This window comes from Ovis canadensis, chromosome 1 (assembly GCF_042477335.2).
Source record: "Ovis canadensis isolate MfBH-ARS-UI-01 breed Bighorn chromosome 1, ARS-UI_OviCan_v2, whole genome shotgun sequence".
NCBI lineage: Eukaryota > Metazoa > Chordata > Mammalia > Artiodactyla > Bovidae > Ovis > Ovis canadensis.
This window is the reverse complement of record NC_091245.1, coordinates 34,723,263-34,739,734: the sequence shown is the minus strand read 5'-3', so window position 1 is coordinate 34,739,734 and position 16,472 is coordinate 34,723,263. Positions and strand designations below refer to the sequence as shown.

The 16,472-nt window shown below is 44.0% G+C and overlaps 1 long non-coding RNA gene across 1 annotated transcript in view; it reads left to right on the top strand.

Moving 5' to 3' along the window:
• The window catches only part of LOC138441811 (uncharacterized), a 68,502-nt gene extending 59,743 nt beyond the window's left edge, over positions 1-8,759 (top strand). Inside the window, exon 5 of the long non-coding RNA XR_011257437.1 lies at positions 5,831-8,759. This is a non-coding gene — a long non-coding RNA (uncharacterized lncRNA). The remainder of the gene's footprint in view (positions 1-5,830) is intronic.
• Positions 8,760-16,472: the final 7,713 nt, after the last annotated feature.

Below are 16,472 nucleotides of genomic sequence, written 5' to 3'. Positions count from 1 at the left end.
GACGTTGGCAATTTGATCTCTGGTTCCTCTGCCTTTTCTAAAACCAGCTTGAACATCTGGAAATTCACGGTTCATGTATTGCTGAAGCCTGGCTTGGAGAATTTTGAGCATTAGTTTAGTAGCGTGTGAGATGAGTGCAATTGTGCAGTAGTTTGAGCATTCTTTGGCATTGCCTTTCTTTGGAATTGGAATGAAAACTGACCTTTTCCAGTCCCGTGGCAACTGCTGAGTTTTCCAAATTTGCTGGCATATTGAGTGCAGCACTTTCACAGCATCATCTTCCAGGATTTGAAATAGCTCAACTGGAATTCCATCACCTCCGCTAGCTTTGTTCATAGTGATGCTTCCTAAGGCCCACTTGACTTCACATTCCAGGATGTCTGGCTCTAGGTGTGTGATCACATCATCATGATTATCTGGGTCATGAAGATCTTTTTTGTACAGTTTTTCTGTGTCTTCTTGCTACCTCTTCTTAATATCTTCTGCTTCTTTTAGGTCCCTACCATTTCTGTCCTGTCTATCTTTGCATGCAATGTTCCCTTGGTATCTCTGATTTTCTTGAAGAGATCTCTAGTCTTTCCCATTCTGTTGTTTTCCTCTATTTCTTTGCATTGATCTCTGTTTGTTTTTTTAATATATATTTTCTAATTATTTGTTTAAACCTTCTGACTTTTCACTCTATTCATCTATTTTTTTTTTCCTGAGTTTTTGGCCATCTTTATGATCACCAGTTCACCAGTTGCTTATGTCCAGTTCACTTACTTCTTCTCTGGGGTTTTGTCTTATTCCTTCATCTGGAACATGTTCTTCTGTCACCTCATTTTGCCTAAGTTGCTGTGTATTTTTATGTACCTGGTCAATTCATTACATTTCCCAAAGTTGGAGAGTTGACATTCTATAGGAGACATCCTACACATCCAAGCAGTGTACTCCCTTCTATCACCCAAGCTATGTGCCCTAGGAATTTCCGCATTAGGCTTTCGTGGGTCCTTTCCATGTGTTGGGCTGACTGTGCAGGTGGTCTGGTAGTCTTGAGTGCCTCGTTACCAGGCCTTGCCTTGTGCAGACGTTGCCAGCTGCTGGTTGACATGTCCAGGTCACGAGGTGGCTGACTACGGTACCCCAGGAGGCCCTGAGTCTAGTGCTGGCTCACTGGTGAGTGAAGTCAGGGTCCAGAAGACTCCTGAGCTATTGTCCACCCACTGGTGGTTTAATCTAGATCCTAGGGTTAGTGCCAGATGGACCTGCTGGCAGGCAGAGCCAGGCCTTAGATTTGATTGTGAGGCCCTGGGATCCCTGGTATCAGATCTGGTGGGGGCAGGGGGACTGTCTCTTGACACAGTTGGGTATGAAGCTTGGGGTGTCCCAGAGTTTGTGTTGACTTGCTAGTGTACAGTGCTGTGGCCCAGCTAGTTCCCAGGCAGGGTCTACCCTGCTGCTGCTACCCAGGGACTGCAAGCTGCTAAACTGTGTTTTTCTTGCATTTGGTGTCTGCTGTCTGGTGGGTGAGGCTGGTCCAGAGGCTCAAGCAGCCTTTCTGTAGAGCAGGGCCAGGGCTCAGGGGATCCTGGAGCTGGTGGCTGCCCAGTGGTGGTAGACCTCGGACCTGACCCTCTGGTGAGCAGGGCCATGTCCAGAGAGGAATGTGGGCTCAGGAAGTCTTGAGGCAGTGTGTCTGCTGATGGGTGGGACTATGTTCCTGCCCGGTTAGTTGCTTGGCCTGAGGCATTGTAGCACTGGCACTTACAGGATATTGGGTAGAGCAAAGCCTTGGCACATAATGATCTAAGGGAGGAGTCTACAATGGTGCCTGCCAGCCCCATCATCCACGTGACAGAAAGAGCTCTGAGGAATGGCTGGTACTGGTGTCTGTGTCCCCAGGGTGAGCCATAGCTGACCCCTGCCTCTACAGAAGACCAAGACCAGCAGGAAGGTCTGGCCCATCAGCTCAGTTCAGTTCAGTTGCTCAGTCGTGTCAGACTCTCTGCAACCCATGGACTGCAGCACACCAGGCTTCCCTGTCCATCACCAACTCCCAGAGCCTACTTCAACTCATGTCCATTGAGCTGGTGATGCCATCCAACCATCTTATATTCTGTCATCCTCTTCTCCTCCTGCCTTCAATCTTTCTCAGCATCAGGGTCTTTTCAAATGAGTCAGTTCTTCGCATCAGGTGGCCAAAGGATTGGAGTTTCAGCTTCAACATCAGTCCTTCCAATGAACACTCAGGACTGATCTCCTTTAGGATGGACTGGTTGGATCTCCTTGCAGTCCAAGGGACTCTCAAGAGTCTTCTCCAATACTACAGTTCAAAAGCATCCATTCTTTGGCACTCAGCTTTCTTTATAGTCCAACTCTCGCATCCATACATGACCACTGGAAAAACCATAGCTTTGACTAGACAGACCTTTGTTGGCAAAGTAATGTCTCTGCTATTTGGCCCATGTTCCTATCAAATTACTGCTTTGGCCCTGGGTCCCAGAGTCTGTGAGATTTTGTATGTGTCTTTTAAGAGTGAGGTCTCTATTTCTCCCAGTCTTGTGGGTCTTCTGAAACTAAGACCCACAGGCCCTCAAAGCCAGATCCTCTAGGGACTCATCTTCCCAGTACAGGACCCCTGGAGCCTGATGTGGGGCTCATAGCTCTCCCTCCTGTAGGAGAATCTCTGCAATACAATATTTCTGCAGTTTGTGACTTGCCCATCTTGGAGTCTGGGACTTGACTGTATCATGAGTCCACCTGTCCTACCCATTTCTCTGTGGTTCTTTCTTTATGTCTTTAGTTGTAGATCTTTTATGGGAAGTTCCAGTATTTTTCATGAAATAGTTCCACAAATGGTTATGATTTTGGTGTGTTCATAAGAAGAGGTGAGCCCAGGGTTTTTCTATTCTGCCATTTTGGCCAATCTCCGTTGAGCTCAAAGATTTTGATTCAAAGCCTAAGATACTTCTGGCATCCAAGTGGGGTCTTTTTAGGCTTCTAGTCCTAAAATCTGATTTTGCAGTGGAGGACATTGAGGTTCTGGTAGACTAGATGATGTGTCCAAGACTTGCAACCAGGTCTTCTGACTCAAGCTTCATTCTGCACCACCATTTTCAGTGCAACTTATTGTGCCAGAACATGAGCTTGGTGGCTTTGAGGTAGGTTTTGAGCAATTGGGCTGTCAAAAACTTCTCAGTGTCACCCTGCTAGTCACAAAGGTCTGTCTGATTTCCAAGCAGGGCTCCTTCAATTGTACATCCTTCTTTATACATTACTAAGGGTTATTGAGGACTTCAGCACAGTTCAGTCCATGGCAAGTGGCCAGCACAAGGTGGATGCTTAATAAATATTTGTCACTTGAATGAACCATACATATGTGCTGGCTACTTGCCGTGGACTGACCTGTGCTGAAGTCCTCAATAACTCCTGATTAAAGGAGGTCATTTGGATTTGGGAAAAACAGAATGGCCTTATGTATGAGAACCTGGGCTTTGGCATTAGATACCTCTAGGTTCAAATCTGGGTTCAAGAACGTTTGCTGGCTGGTTGACTTTTGCTAAGTTATAATCTCTTTGAGTCTTAGTTTCTTCATTTGTAAAATGAAGGATAGTAAAACCTACCACAGAGAACTGCTGAATTATTAAATGGCAATAGGTATATCAGACTTACAGGGCTTGGTACATGGAAGCATTCAGTCAAGATGAGATATCATTAGCTGCTCTTTCTTTGGCTTGAATCCCGACTTTCTCTTTGTATCTCAGGTTGTCTGCGAATTCTTTGCTCTTCTGCCAAATGTGCCCAGGTTTCATACTAGGTATTGACCCCTGGAATCCCACTTTCCTTCCCCTTTGCTTTCACTCTGAGTACCCTCTGTTCTTACCCACTCATTGCTGGATCCAGGACTGGTTCCTGCCCTATTCATGGGGCCCATCACTTTTTTTATAAGAACCCAGTTCAAAGAACTCATATTGATACATTCTGGCCATGCTAATTATTAGGATAAAAACAATTAATTTATTGTTGCTTTGCTAAGCCCTTGTATCTGTTATCTCATTTAAAACTCACAGCAATCCTGGAGGTAAATTGTGTTTTAATTTCCTTTACAGAGCTGGAGAATAGATCTCCCAGAGGTTAAGTAATGTACCCAAGGCCCAGATTTTTAAATTAGTGGGATGAGGTGTCATCTTTGGCTGTCTGACTTCAGAGCCTGTTTTTTAATCTCAGAAAATCACTCCCGCTGACATCTGTGGACACTGCCTACCTGAGGACAGAGGCTGTGGCCAACCCGTGGGTGCCTGCCAGGCCTTCTGCCTCCCTTTAGAAAGCTGAGGTTGATTTGTCTGAATCAGGGAAATACATATTACCTGAAAGATACCAGTTATTTTTGTTTCACTTCTGTTCCTCGATTAGCATTTTAACTCCAGGAAGACAAAGGCAATGACTTATTCTCTTCCGTGTCTCTAGTTTCCAGAACCAGGGGCTGACACATAGGGGATGCCCAGCAGAGAGTTGCTGAATGATTGCTGAGTGAATCCCATGGAGCTTACCACATCCCTCAGACCCCACCCTCTCGGTGTTGGCCCAGCTGCAAGTCCACATTCAGGCAGATGGCCAGGCCTGCTCCTCTGGCTGCTCGGCCTCTTGGAAGCTCTGTTTCTCCCTTTATGTTGCTGGATAAGTCTTTGCTTTCCCTCCCCACGCTTTCGAGACCTCTGAAACTGTGAATGGAAACCAAATCAGCCTCATAATTTGTATTCATCTGAGGGGACCCAGGTGATTCAGAGAGGGCCTGAACTGTGCGTGTGGCAAGTGGCCACTCCACCCAGCTGCCTTTACCGAAAATATTAACTGTTATTGATAGAGTCCCTCCTAGGATGCTGGACCTAAGGCCTTATTATATTATTTCATTCAGTCCTTTAAAAAATTTTTAGGGAATAGATGTGTGTATCCTTTGGGGACAGGTGAAGAAATTGAAGCTCAGAAAGATGAATTCACTTGGCCAAAATCACTGTCAGTGGCACAATTGGGTGTTGAATCCAGATGTTTGATTCCAAAGGTAGTTCTTTTATCCACTAATCAGAAGTTGGATACATCATCAGTGGGTTTGCCCTGGAAAGGACTCCTGTATCCAGAAGACAGGGATGGAGACGGGGAGAAACGTCCCACCCTGACATGGGCTCATGTTACTCTCTGGGATCAGACTGGAGAAAGCACCTGGCTCAGCCTGTGGCAGTTTTAGCCGCTCACCTCTCCCACTCCCCCGGGGGCCCCCTGGGGTAGGTCATATTTCTCTCTGACATTCTTGGAATATTTTATGATTCATCCTTGGAGCATGACCTTCTTAACTCTTTTCCCATGGAGGAATTTCTTCTTCCTTAGCTGCAGGGCTGCATGGAAATGCACAGAACTTATACAGACAAGAAAAAGGGACACCCTTTGGTGCTTCATCTCCTGTTCCCCCCATAAGCATGACCTACTGGAGTCTCATCATCCTTGATTAGCTTGTTTTAGAGACCATCAAACCTGGACAGGACCAGAAGGGACTTCATCTTCCAGAGAAGGGACTTGGCCAAGGGGATAGACAGAGATAAGAGCTCAGGACTTATACTTGGAGTCCTAAGCACTTCACATTCGAAGTTCATAAATTTGTGATTCCTGACATATTACAGTGTACTAACAAGTTCAAGATGAACCAAAATTTTCAGTTTGGTCAGTGGCATCCATGTTTTCAATTAATGTGTCCCCTGTTCCTGCCCTGCAAATAGGTTAACCTTTACCATTTTTCTAGATTCCACATATATATATGTTAATATATTGTCAACTAATGCTTTACCAAATCTCTTTCTAGGGCAGAACAACTGAACTGAGTGAGCTGTGGATGACCAATAAACGAGTGAAACTCCACAAGGAGAAAATTTTTGCAGAACTAATATATGCTGCGAAAGAAAAGTGTTAGTTGCTCAATTGTGTCCTACTCTTTGTGACTCCATAGACTGTAGCCAGCCAGGCTCCTCTGTCCATGGAGTTCTCCAGGAAAGATACTAGAGTAGATTTCCGTTTCCTTCTTCAGGGCTTTTTCTTGACCCAGGGGTTGAATCTGGGTCTCCCTCTTTGCAGGCAGATTCTTTACTATCTGAGCCACCAGGGACCCCATATACTGCCAAAGATAATTACTAATATTTTCTTCTGTGGTGCTCCTGATAACCCTGTGAGAGAGACATTGTTATCCCCATATAGATATAGATATATGTTCATATAGATACATGTTCTTAAAGATAAAGACCTAAGACTCAGAGAAAGTAATTAATTTGCATAAGATCTCCCAGCTTGTAACAGCCAGGATCCAAACTCAGATCAACTTCACTACAAAGCTTGAGGTCTTTTCACAACCCTATCGTTTCCAGAAATAATTTGGGTTTTATGAAAGGTTGAATTTCTCCTGAAGTTCAAGGACTCTTTGATCAGCAGCCTGGGGAGGGATTTGCAGTTTCTCAGGAGGGAGGAGGGGGACAGTGATAGCAGAGGTTACACCCCACTCCGTTCCCCATGCGCCACCCCTCTGACATCATGTGCACGCAGCTCATTTCTGGAAGGCCCTGCCTAGCGAGGCTCCACCCAAGAGGCCCAGCACCATGGAAAGGAGCCCATCCTCTGGGCCAGGGGTGTCAGTCCTTGCTCCCAAGGCACAGGAGGAAGCCAGAGGCTGCGTGAGTTTCAGGCTGGACATCAGAGCCTAGGACCCAGAGGTAAATGGTTGGAGGCATCCAAGAAATTCCAATAGTTCCATCTCAGTGACTTAAGATCCTAGTTCTGTGGAATATTCCTCAAATGGCTCTCAATAGCAGTCAGAATAAAGTTTGAAGTCTTCTCCAGGCATACAAGACCCTTCATGACCTAGTTCTTGCCCCTAACACCTATCTCCTTCTTGCTTATACCTTTTCTCTAACCGCACAAACCACCACCACTGTTCCATGCCCTGGTTTTTCTCCTACTCCCTACAACACTTGGTACTTCTTTGTTTGGATAACTCCAGCCTTTCTTTCAAAACTCAGCTTTCAGCCATAATACTTTTGGGAATTCTTCTTGAAAGTCCACGTCTAGGTGTGATGGCCCATCTTATCAATACAACTCTCCTCCATCACATTGCTCTCTTTCATGTCTGCCATCTCCCTTAGAATGTGAGGTACTCCAGAGCAGGGGCTGTATCTTAATCTGTGTTGGTGTGCCCAGCACTTAAGAATGGTTGGTCCTCATTTGAACAAAATATCAGAAAGAGCTTTTGGGTATTTCTCATCATCAAAATGAAAATGCTTTTTACTTCTGAGCACATGTAAAGATGATCTGAAATGTGTATTTTCTCACTTTGCCATCTCCCATGCCAGAGTCCAACTGACATACACATTTGGGATCCAGGGACTTTGTTCCTCCATTTTCTATTCCCTTCTTTTTCTTCGCTTGCTTCCTGCCTATATGTCCTCCTCCCCTGCCCAGAAACTCAGGTTCAATCCAAAGGGCAGCAGTAAATCTATAAAGCTTTAGGATCTTTCAGTTCTTCTGAGTGGAATAGCAGCATTCAAAGCCAAACCAGCATTTTGACTTTCTTAGTAAACCTTCAATGTATTTTTGTGCAGACACAACCTTTTTATCTTTATCCTGTCTTACTAACAATCACTTCTCACAAAGTATTTGTGGCAGGAGAAAGAAGGAAGTGAGGGGGCAATCAAATGCTAAGTTTTATGGAAAGATTTCATATAGAAAAAGATGGGCAGAGGGTTGGATGGATGAACAAATGAAGGGCAGGATGTGTAGATGAGAAAATACGTGAAGTGCCCTGGTTTGGCCATGGCCCCTGGTTCTGCAATCCTGACCTTTCTTGTGCTTGCTCCCCTGTGCAGTTGCTGTCATGAATCCCAGGGCCCTGAGCAGAAATACTGATTGGGATTCAATTATTGCAGAATCCTACCTGAGACTGACCACTGTAACAGTCATCCCAGTACCTCCTAAGCTTCTGACTTCCTAGTATCTCCATATCCATAGACCCATGCACTTGTCAGTGGAACCCCCTTCTTGTCAAGGAAGTCACGGAGTAGACAGACCCATCAATAGTTATTTATGAAGAATCTACTAAGTTCCAAGGCCCTGTTCCTGGGTTTTTAAGTAGAGACTATAACCTGCTCTGCACCACAATCTCTCATGGTCTAATTGTTCCACACACCAGCTTGAACCCCCTCCGAGAATTTGTAGGTACACCTGTGTACCCACAAACTTGTTGTTCTTTAGTCACTAAATCATGCCCGACTCTTGGCAACCAACTATAGCTTCTCTGCCCATGGAGTTTTCCAGGTAAGAATACTGGAGTGGGTTTGCCATGCCCTTCTCCAGGGGATCTTTCTCACCCAGGGACCAAACCCGCATCTCTAATGTCTCCTGTGTTGGCAGGAAGATTCTTTACCACTAGTGCCACATGGCCTTACACATATAAAGCCAGGATAGTAGGTTAGATAGATAGAGCACCTGTTAGGATATCTGCCATTGGAAGTCTTCTCTGATAGGCCCTCATTCAACTCCTGGGTTACCTGTCCCTGCCGTGTGCCTGCAAAGCATCCTAAACTTCCCTACATCCCTGGTACTAGTCCTCCAGAATTGACCTGTTTGTCTATCCTGTGATAAACCATAATGGAAAAGAATATAAAAAAGATTGTATACATGTGTAACCAAGTCTCTTTCCTGTACAGTAGAAATTAACACAACATTGTAAATCAAATTTTAAAAAGAAATGGCCTGTTGTCTGCTTTCCCTTCCATACTGCAGTGAGTTCCCTGAGGGCAGAGACTCGTGATTTTGCTCACTCTTGGGCTCCCAGACTTTCAGGGAAAGCCTGGTACAGTTCCTGAATTGCTGCTTTGAGGCATGCACGAAGGAACACACCCAACCTCTGTTTTATAAAACTGGGTCTCTGAAAGTTCCTGTTTCTTGCCCCGTCTGCCCCTTGGCGTCACCGGTCTGGTGAGGTCACACACTCAGGACAAGTAAGTCCAGTCACTGCGAAGGGGTAGGAGCCTGGACGACCGGGTCAAACCAAATGGTGGCGCACCCCCACCACAGAAGGTGTGTGTTGGGGGGACGGCGCTGGAATGCACGTGATGTAACCACATTGCTAGGCCTGGTATTAGACCCCTCTAATTTGGTTTGGAAAACATGTGGTTTCGTCCTTGTTCAAATATTGATTTTAAGTAACTTGAGCCTGGCAGAACAGGCCTTTGCCAAAGCCAGTGGGGCTGTTTGTTGCCTTAATGACATTTCTGTGTGTTTGCATAACACGGGCTGGCGGTCGAGTTGTCGCTCCCCAGGAAGATTTACGGGACTTTACACTTTGGAAGATATTGAGACAAACTGTTGATGAAGGCCCAGGGCATAAATCAGACCCACTCGGGCCAACAAAGGACACTTTGGAAACTTTGCCAACCACCCCTCTGGTGTGAGTGAGGGGTTTGGATTAGGTCAGCTGGTTCCAGAGTGTGCTGCCCACACCCCTTGGATTTCAAGGAGAAGTTGAAGGGAGGCAGAGAAGAGGAGCGCTTTTGGCTGTGATGAGGAGCAGGCAGGGTTCCATGACCTTCCAGTACTTTATCAGTTTTGTAATTATGGCTCTTACTAGATCTCTGCAAGTAACAATAAAAAAAAAAAAGAAAACCATGGAAGTAATAGACTCTCAACATGCCTTCCAGACCCTAAACTCTCATACTGAATTGCCCTGGGTCCTAACAGGAAACAGATGGCTTATTCGAGTGGAGTGATTGAGGACAGTGTAATGAAGGGACTGCTAAAAAGGTATGAGTGGAATTAAGGGAAACAAACAAGAGTGACCAGGCCCTTAGAGAGAGCAGGAACTATGCCGTGGTTTCAGCAGAGAGCTACCTAATGGGAAGCTAGGCCTTTGGTAAAGGGGCACAAGCGCTGCCAACCTGTGGTCTCAGATGAGGGAGTGTGGAATAAATACTCTGCTCTCAAATCTCCTGAGGTTGCCTCCCATTGGTTGAACCCAATGGAAACTAGAGGGTTGATGGGGTCCATGGAGGCCATACTTCTGGGGCCCTGAGAAACTGAAGTGGAAGGGGGATTTGCAAGGGTGAATGGAAACCACCCAGATTGTATCAGGAGTTTTGCAGACCAGTGCAAGATGGCAGGAGGTGGAAGGCCCTCTGTCTCCTCCACCCTCTGTCCATGGCCAGCCTTCAGCCAGGCATCTCACATCTTCAGCTACCTTGTTTCTGTTTTTTGATCAAATAGAGTTTGGTGATTTCTCCACATCTTTTCCTGTGCTGCTGCTGCTGCTGCTGCTGCCAAGTCGCTTCAGTCATGTCCGAGTCTGTGCGACCCCATGGACAGCAACCCACCAGGCTCCCCCGTCCTTGGGATTCTCCAGGCGAGAACACTGGAGTGGGTTTCTGGTGCTAGGAAACAGCATATCTACCTGAACAGGGAAATGCTGGTTAGCAGAGTTTAAAGAGAAAGAGTGAAGGATATTGACTAAGATCCTGGACCAGAAGGTCATAGACAACTGGGTTTCAACATTGGCTCCTGTCTCTTAATAGCTGGGTGCCTTTGGGTATGTTATAGCATGTCTTAGAGCCTCAGCTTCTCCCCTGTGAAATGGAGACAATTATATTACCTTACAGCACTAGAGCAGTGACAAAATGAGTTTAAACATGTAATGAGTGTGCTTAGAGTTAAGCCCCTGGTTAGGAATCAACTCGCAGCTGTTATTCAAGAGTTCACTCATATATACAACAGTATTAACATTCTCATTTCCTATTAATCTTTGCCTTCTTCTCGCTCTCTGTCCTCATCTTTCTGGATCAAGAATCCAGCAGTTTGGGGTTAGCACCAAAAGACATTAAATGAGATAGCCTGTAACCTTTGAGCTGAGCAAGTTAACTCTCCAAATTCTGCCCTTGGGGAGGAACATCCTCTCATCTATCGGAGACTAAGATTCTTCAGCTCTGCCATTCTTGTCACCACAACAAACTGGCATCTTCAGGGCACAGCACAGTGTGAGCGTGGCAGTTTCCTGCTTTCTCTCCCTTTAGGTGTGAGAGGTTCAGCCAGGGCAGGTTGGTCCCCCTGCACCTCTTGGCACATGAAATCCTAGCTCCTATCAAAGCCAAATGGACACACCATGGGCACTGGGGACCTCAGGCTTCCTCCTCCTCGTTCTAACAAATGCCACTCCCCTGGGGCTTGTGGAGACAAATAAGCAGCTCACATCTCAGCAGCTGGCCCTGGCTGTAAGTCTACACCATTTGCCTTGGCTCTCACTGGCATTGTGAGTGAGGTCATGGAGGGGACCATGAAGAAGACCTCTAGGAGGGCAGCAGTAAAACACGCCATCGGGAGGCAGGAGAGGACCCTTGAGTCATGGGGTCCTTGGCAGCTGTCTTTGAGAGGTAAATAACTTCAAAAAGTCCTTGACTGGAAGATAAAATGTGTGCTTTTACGCTTACTAAAGGCCATCTCTAGACTTTTCTCTCATTTATTTTTATGAAATCAATTTCCTTAAGGCCCAGGAGTATGGTATCGTAAAACGAACAAGACCTGGAGTAGTGAGAGGAGAGAGATTTCCAGCACCATACGGGGGTCTGTGGTGGGCTAGGAAATCTACTCCATGCTTGCCTCTGGGACTCTCCTCCTCACGCCCCAGGTCCCAGTTGTACTGGAATTTTCCCGTCAGTTTTCCTGAGATTTGTACCCTCTGAGTCCTTCTGGAAATCTCTCCTCCTCACTCTTCCTTTGGCTGATCCCTGTATATTCTTCAAATTTTTATATATCTATGTCATTCTCAGGGTCCTTTCCTATTTCACTTCTTTTTTTTTTTTCCTTTATCCTCCCTGATATCTGAAATGCAGTTGTGATTACTGAGATTTGAGCAGCCATTTTGGACCGTGAGGTAAAGGTTAAAGCTGTACATGGCAGAACTGCAAGATAGAAAGAGTGTGAATCCCTGAAGCTGTCATAAAGATGCATACCAGTTTTAAATTTCCACCTCTGGATTTATTTTTTTCTAATTGAGGTAAAATTTATGTAACATAATTGGCCATTAACCATTTTAACGTGTACAATTCAGTGGCATTTAGTATATTTACTAGGTTATGAAATAATCGTCTCTGTTTAGTTCCAAGATCTATTAATCACCCCCAGAAAGAAGCATCCTACCCATTTTGCAGTCACTATGCATTCCCTCCTTTCCTCAGTCATTAGAAACCATGAGTCTGCTTTCAGTCTCTGTGGATTTGCCTATTATGAACCTCTCATATACATGGAATCGTAGTATCTGTGACCATTTGTGTCTGGTTTCTTTCATTTAGGATAATGTTTTTGAGATTCGTGCACATCAGATGGATTATGTATCAGTACTTTGTTCCTTTCTATGAATAAATAATAGTTCCTTATGTGTTTATACCACATTTTGTTTATCTCTTCACCTGTTGATGGACATTTGGGTTATTTCCACTTTTTGACTATAGTGAATAGTGTTCTATGAGTGTTTGTGTACAAGCATCTCTCGATTTCTTTTACTCAAGACAGGAGTATGGTTCTGCCTATCTAACCCATTTTTGTTTGGAGTTTTGTCATTCTCAACTGGTCATAATTTTAGCTTTTATAATACGTGACATGCTCAACTGCTCAGTCGTGTCTGACTCTTTGCAACCCCATAGACTGTCGCCTGCTAGGCTCCTCTGTCCATGGAATTTTCCAGGCAACAACACTGGAGTGGGTTGCCACTTCCTTCTCCAAGGGATCTTTCCAGCCCAGGGATCGAACCCACATCTCTTACATCTCCTGTATTGGCAGACAAAATCTTCTACCACTAGCACCACCTGGAAAGCTTATATATGGAATCTAGCAATTACAATTTTTAAAAATCTTTTTTCTTCCTTATTTATCCTATCTAGAAGTAGAGAATATTAAGAAGCAGAAAGATCTGTGTTATCATTTTCTCTCCACCAACATTTCCTGTGTTTCTTTGGACCTCAGCAATTTTATCTATAAAATGGGGATAAACAGGCCCTTGAAAGCAGAGGTCTAAGCCAGATAATCTCTCCTGGTCTCTTGTGTTTAATTCTTCAAAGTGTGTTTTGAAAGGGCTAGAGGTTACAGGAAACTGCATGAAACCCATTAAAATGTCATGTCGTTTTCTTTGGAACACTTTCCCAATTTTATCCCCTTCTATTGTCCGTGAGCTGGATTTTTTGCTTTCATCTGCTTGCCCTGTCACACTTCTAAAGCTGCATTTTTCACAGTCTATCTTAAATTTGTTGTATACATATCTGTTTTCTTGGTAGAGCCTATAGCCCTTGAAAAATAAGTCATTTAAATGGGGTCTGCTCTTCCAAACAGAGGAACACGTAAAACCTAAGCACAGAAACAACATTATTCTGGGTGTTTCCCAACTCCTTGTCATTCCCCTGGCCTTCTGATCTCTTGGGCCTTGGTATCTATATTCTGGTATCTCTTCCAGTACCCCTTGATAAAGACATTGTTTTTTTGATGCCAGTCTTGTCCCCCCTCAATTCCATCTGATCATTTGAGCCATAGATACAGCTTAGAGCCATGCCATACCCTAGGCTGTTGCCTTGGACTGTGAAGCTCTCAGTGGCTGAAAGACCTCAGTTGGTCAAAGTTTCTGTTTTGTTTTTGTTTGTTTGTTACCAAGGAACAAAACCTAGAGGCAAAGTGCAATCCTGGTCCTTGTGGTAATCTAAGTGGAAGATGGTGAATAAAGCTATTAGGCAGAATTCTTTAGTATAAGTCTAAAGATATGCTTCTAATTCCTGTTTCTCTCTAAACTAACTACCTCTCCCTTCTGCCCCCCAAACGAGTCAATTCTTGGCATATACCAAGGGTATGTTAAATGAATTAAACTTGGAAACTTTAAAAAGTTAATAATAGCTAATGTACATATCATACAAGTACTTATCACATGCTAGATATAATGAAAATTCCTTTATATGGACCCTCTCAGTTACTACCTGCAAAACTCTATGTGGTAGATACTTTAATTATTTTTATTTTATATCTGAAAACACGGAAGGTCTTTTGACAAGCTAAGTAACTTGCCCCAAATGTCATAGCTAATAAGTAAGGGGACTATGTTTTTACTCAGATCATCTGATGTTAGTCTCCACACACAACTACTCTTCTTTGCCCAAATGAAATTTGAATTTATATAAGTATTTCCATGCATCCCTTTTTCCATTCATCAAGCTTGTACTGAGTGTCTCTGCTTAACTACTTGCTTAGGATAAAGAGGTAACTAAGCAGGACATCTATGCAAAACATGGAAATATGAAGACATTCAACATTATTTCTGGTACACTCTAATAGTCCCTAATCCTCAGCTTCAGTCACAAGGTATTTTTAATGTTGAAATCCTTCTGAAGCCCTCCATATCTACTTTTTAAAGAGTTTTAAAATCAACATTCATTTCTTAAAAGTTAGCATATGCATAGTATGAAACCAAAAAGCATAAGCAAAAGACAAAGTCACCCATAAACACAAGCAGTTTACAATTTAATGTGTCCTTCTAGGTCTAAGTTTTGTATTTAGACAACTATTCATCCATTTTTATTTAATTAAGTTAATAATAAAGTGGGAGTCCCTGGTGGCTCAGCAGTAAAGAATCCGCCTGCCAAGCAGGAGATGTGGGTTGGATCCTTGGGTCAGGAAGATCCCTAGAGAAGTAAATGGCAACCCACTCCAGTATTCTTGCCTGGGATATCCCATGGACAGAGGAGCCTGGCAGGCTCATGGGGTCACAAAGAGTCAGACATGACTTAGCGACTAAACAAGAACACAATAAGCATGGTATGCAAAGTGCCACTTAAATATCTCTCAAGTATAGCTGAATAATAGAACTCAAGGATATCAGGTCCTAATCCCTAAGACCTATAAATATTATTTTATGTAGCAAAGACATTGTAGATGTGATTAAATTAAAAAATTTGAGATGAGACTATTTTGGGTTATTCAGGTGGGCCCTAAATGCAATCACAAGTATTCTTATAAGAGGGAGGCAGAGGGGGATTTAAATACACACAGAAGTTGTCATTTTTGTTCAGTTTCTATATCATGTCTGACTCTTCATGACCCCATGGACTACAACACACTAGGCTCCTCTGTCTTCCACTGTCTCATGGAGTTTGCTCAAATTCCTGTCCATTCAATTGGTGATGCTATTTAACCATCTCATCCTCTGCCACCCTCTTCTTTTGCCCTCAATCTTCCCAGCATCAGGGGCTTTTCAGATGAATCAGCTCTTTGCATTAGGTGGCCAAAGTAGTGGAGCTTCAGCTTCAGCATCAGTCCTTCCAATGAAAATTCAGGACTGATTTCCTTTAAGATTGACTGGACTGATCTCCTTGCAGTCCAAGAGACTCTCAAGAGTCTTCTCCAGCACCACAGTTCAAAAGCATCAATTCTTTGGTGCTCATCCTTCTTTATGGTCCAATTCTCACATTCATACATGACTACTGGAAAAACCATAGCTTTGCCTATATAAACCTTTGTTAACAAAGTGATTTCACTGCTTTCTAAGGCAATGTAAAATGGTCTGGACCTAACAGAAGCAGAAGATATTAAGAAGAGGTGGCAAGAATACACAGAAGAATTGTACAAAAAAGATCTTCACCACCCAGATAATCATGATGGTGTGATCACTAATCTAGAGCCAGACATACTGGAATGTGAAGTCAAGTGGGCCTTGGAAAGCATCACTACGAACAAAGCTAGTGGAGGTGATGGAATTCCAGTTGAGCTATTTCAAATCCTGAAAGATGATGCTGTGAAAGTGCTGCACTCAATATGCCAGCAAATTTGGAAAACTCAGCAGTGGCCACAGGACTGGAAAAGGTCAGTTTTCATTCCAATTCCAAAGAAAGGCAATGCCAAAGAATGCTCAAACTACTGCACAATTGCGTTCATCTCACATGCTAGTAAAGTAATGCTCAAAATTCTCCAAGCCAGGCTTCAGCAATACATGAACCATGAACTTCCAGATGTTCAAGCTGGTTTTAGAAAAGACAGAGGAACCAGAGATCAAATTGCCAACATCCACTGGATCATGGAAAAAGCAAGGGAGTTCCAGAAAAACATCTATTTCTGCTTTAGTGACATGCCAAAGCCTTTGACTGTGTGGATCACAATAAACTGTGGATAATTCTGAAAGAGATGGGAATACCAGACCACCTCACCTGCCTCTTGAGAAATTTGCGTGCAGGTCAGGAAGCAACAGTTAGAGCTGGACATGGAACAACAGACTGGTTCCAAGTAGGAAAAGGAGTATGTCAAGGCTGTATATTGTCACCCTGCTTATTTAACTTCTATGCAGAGTACATCATGAGAAACGCTGGGCTGGAAGAAATGCAAGCTGGAATCAAGATTGCCGGGAGAAATATCAATAACCTCAGATATGCAGATGATACCACCCTTAT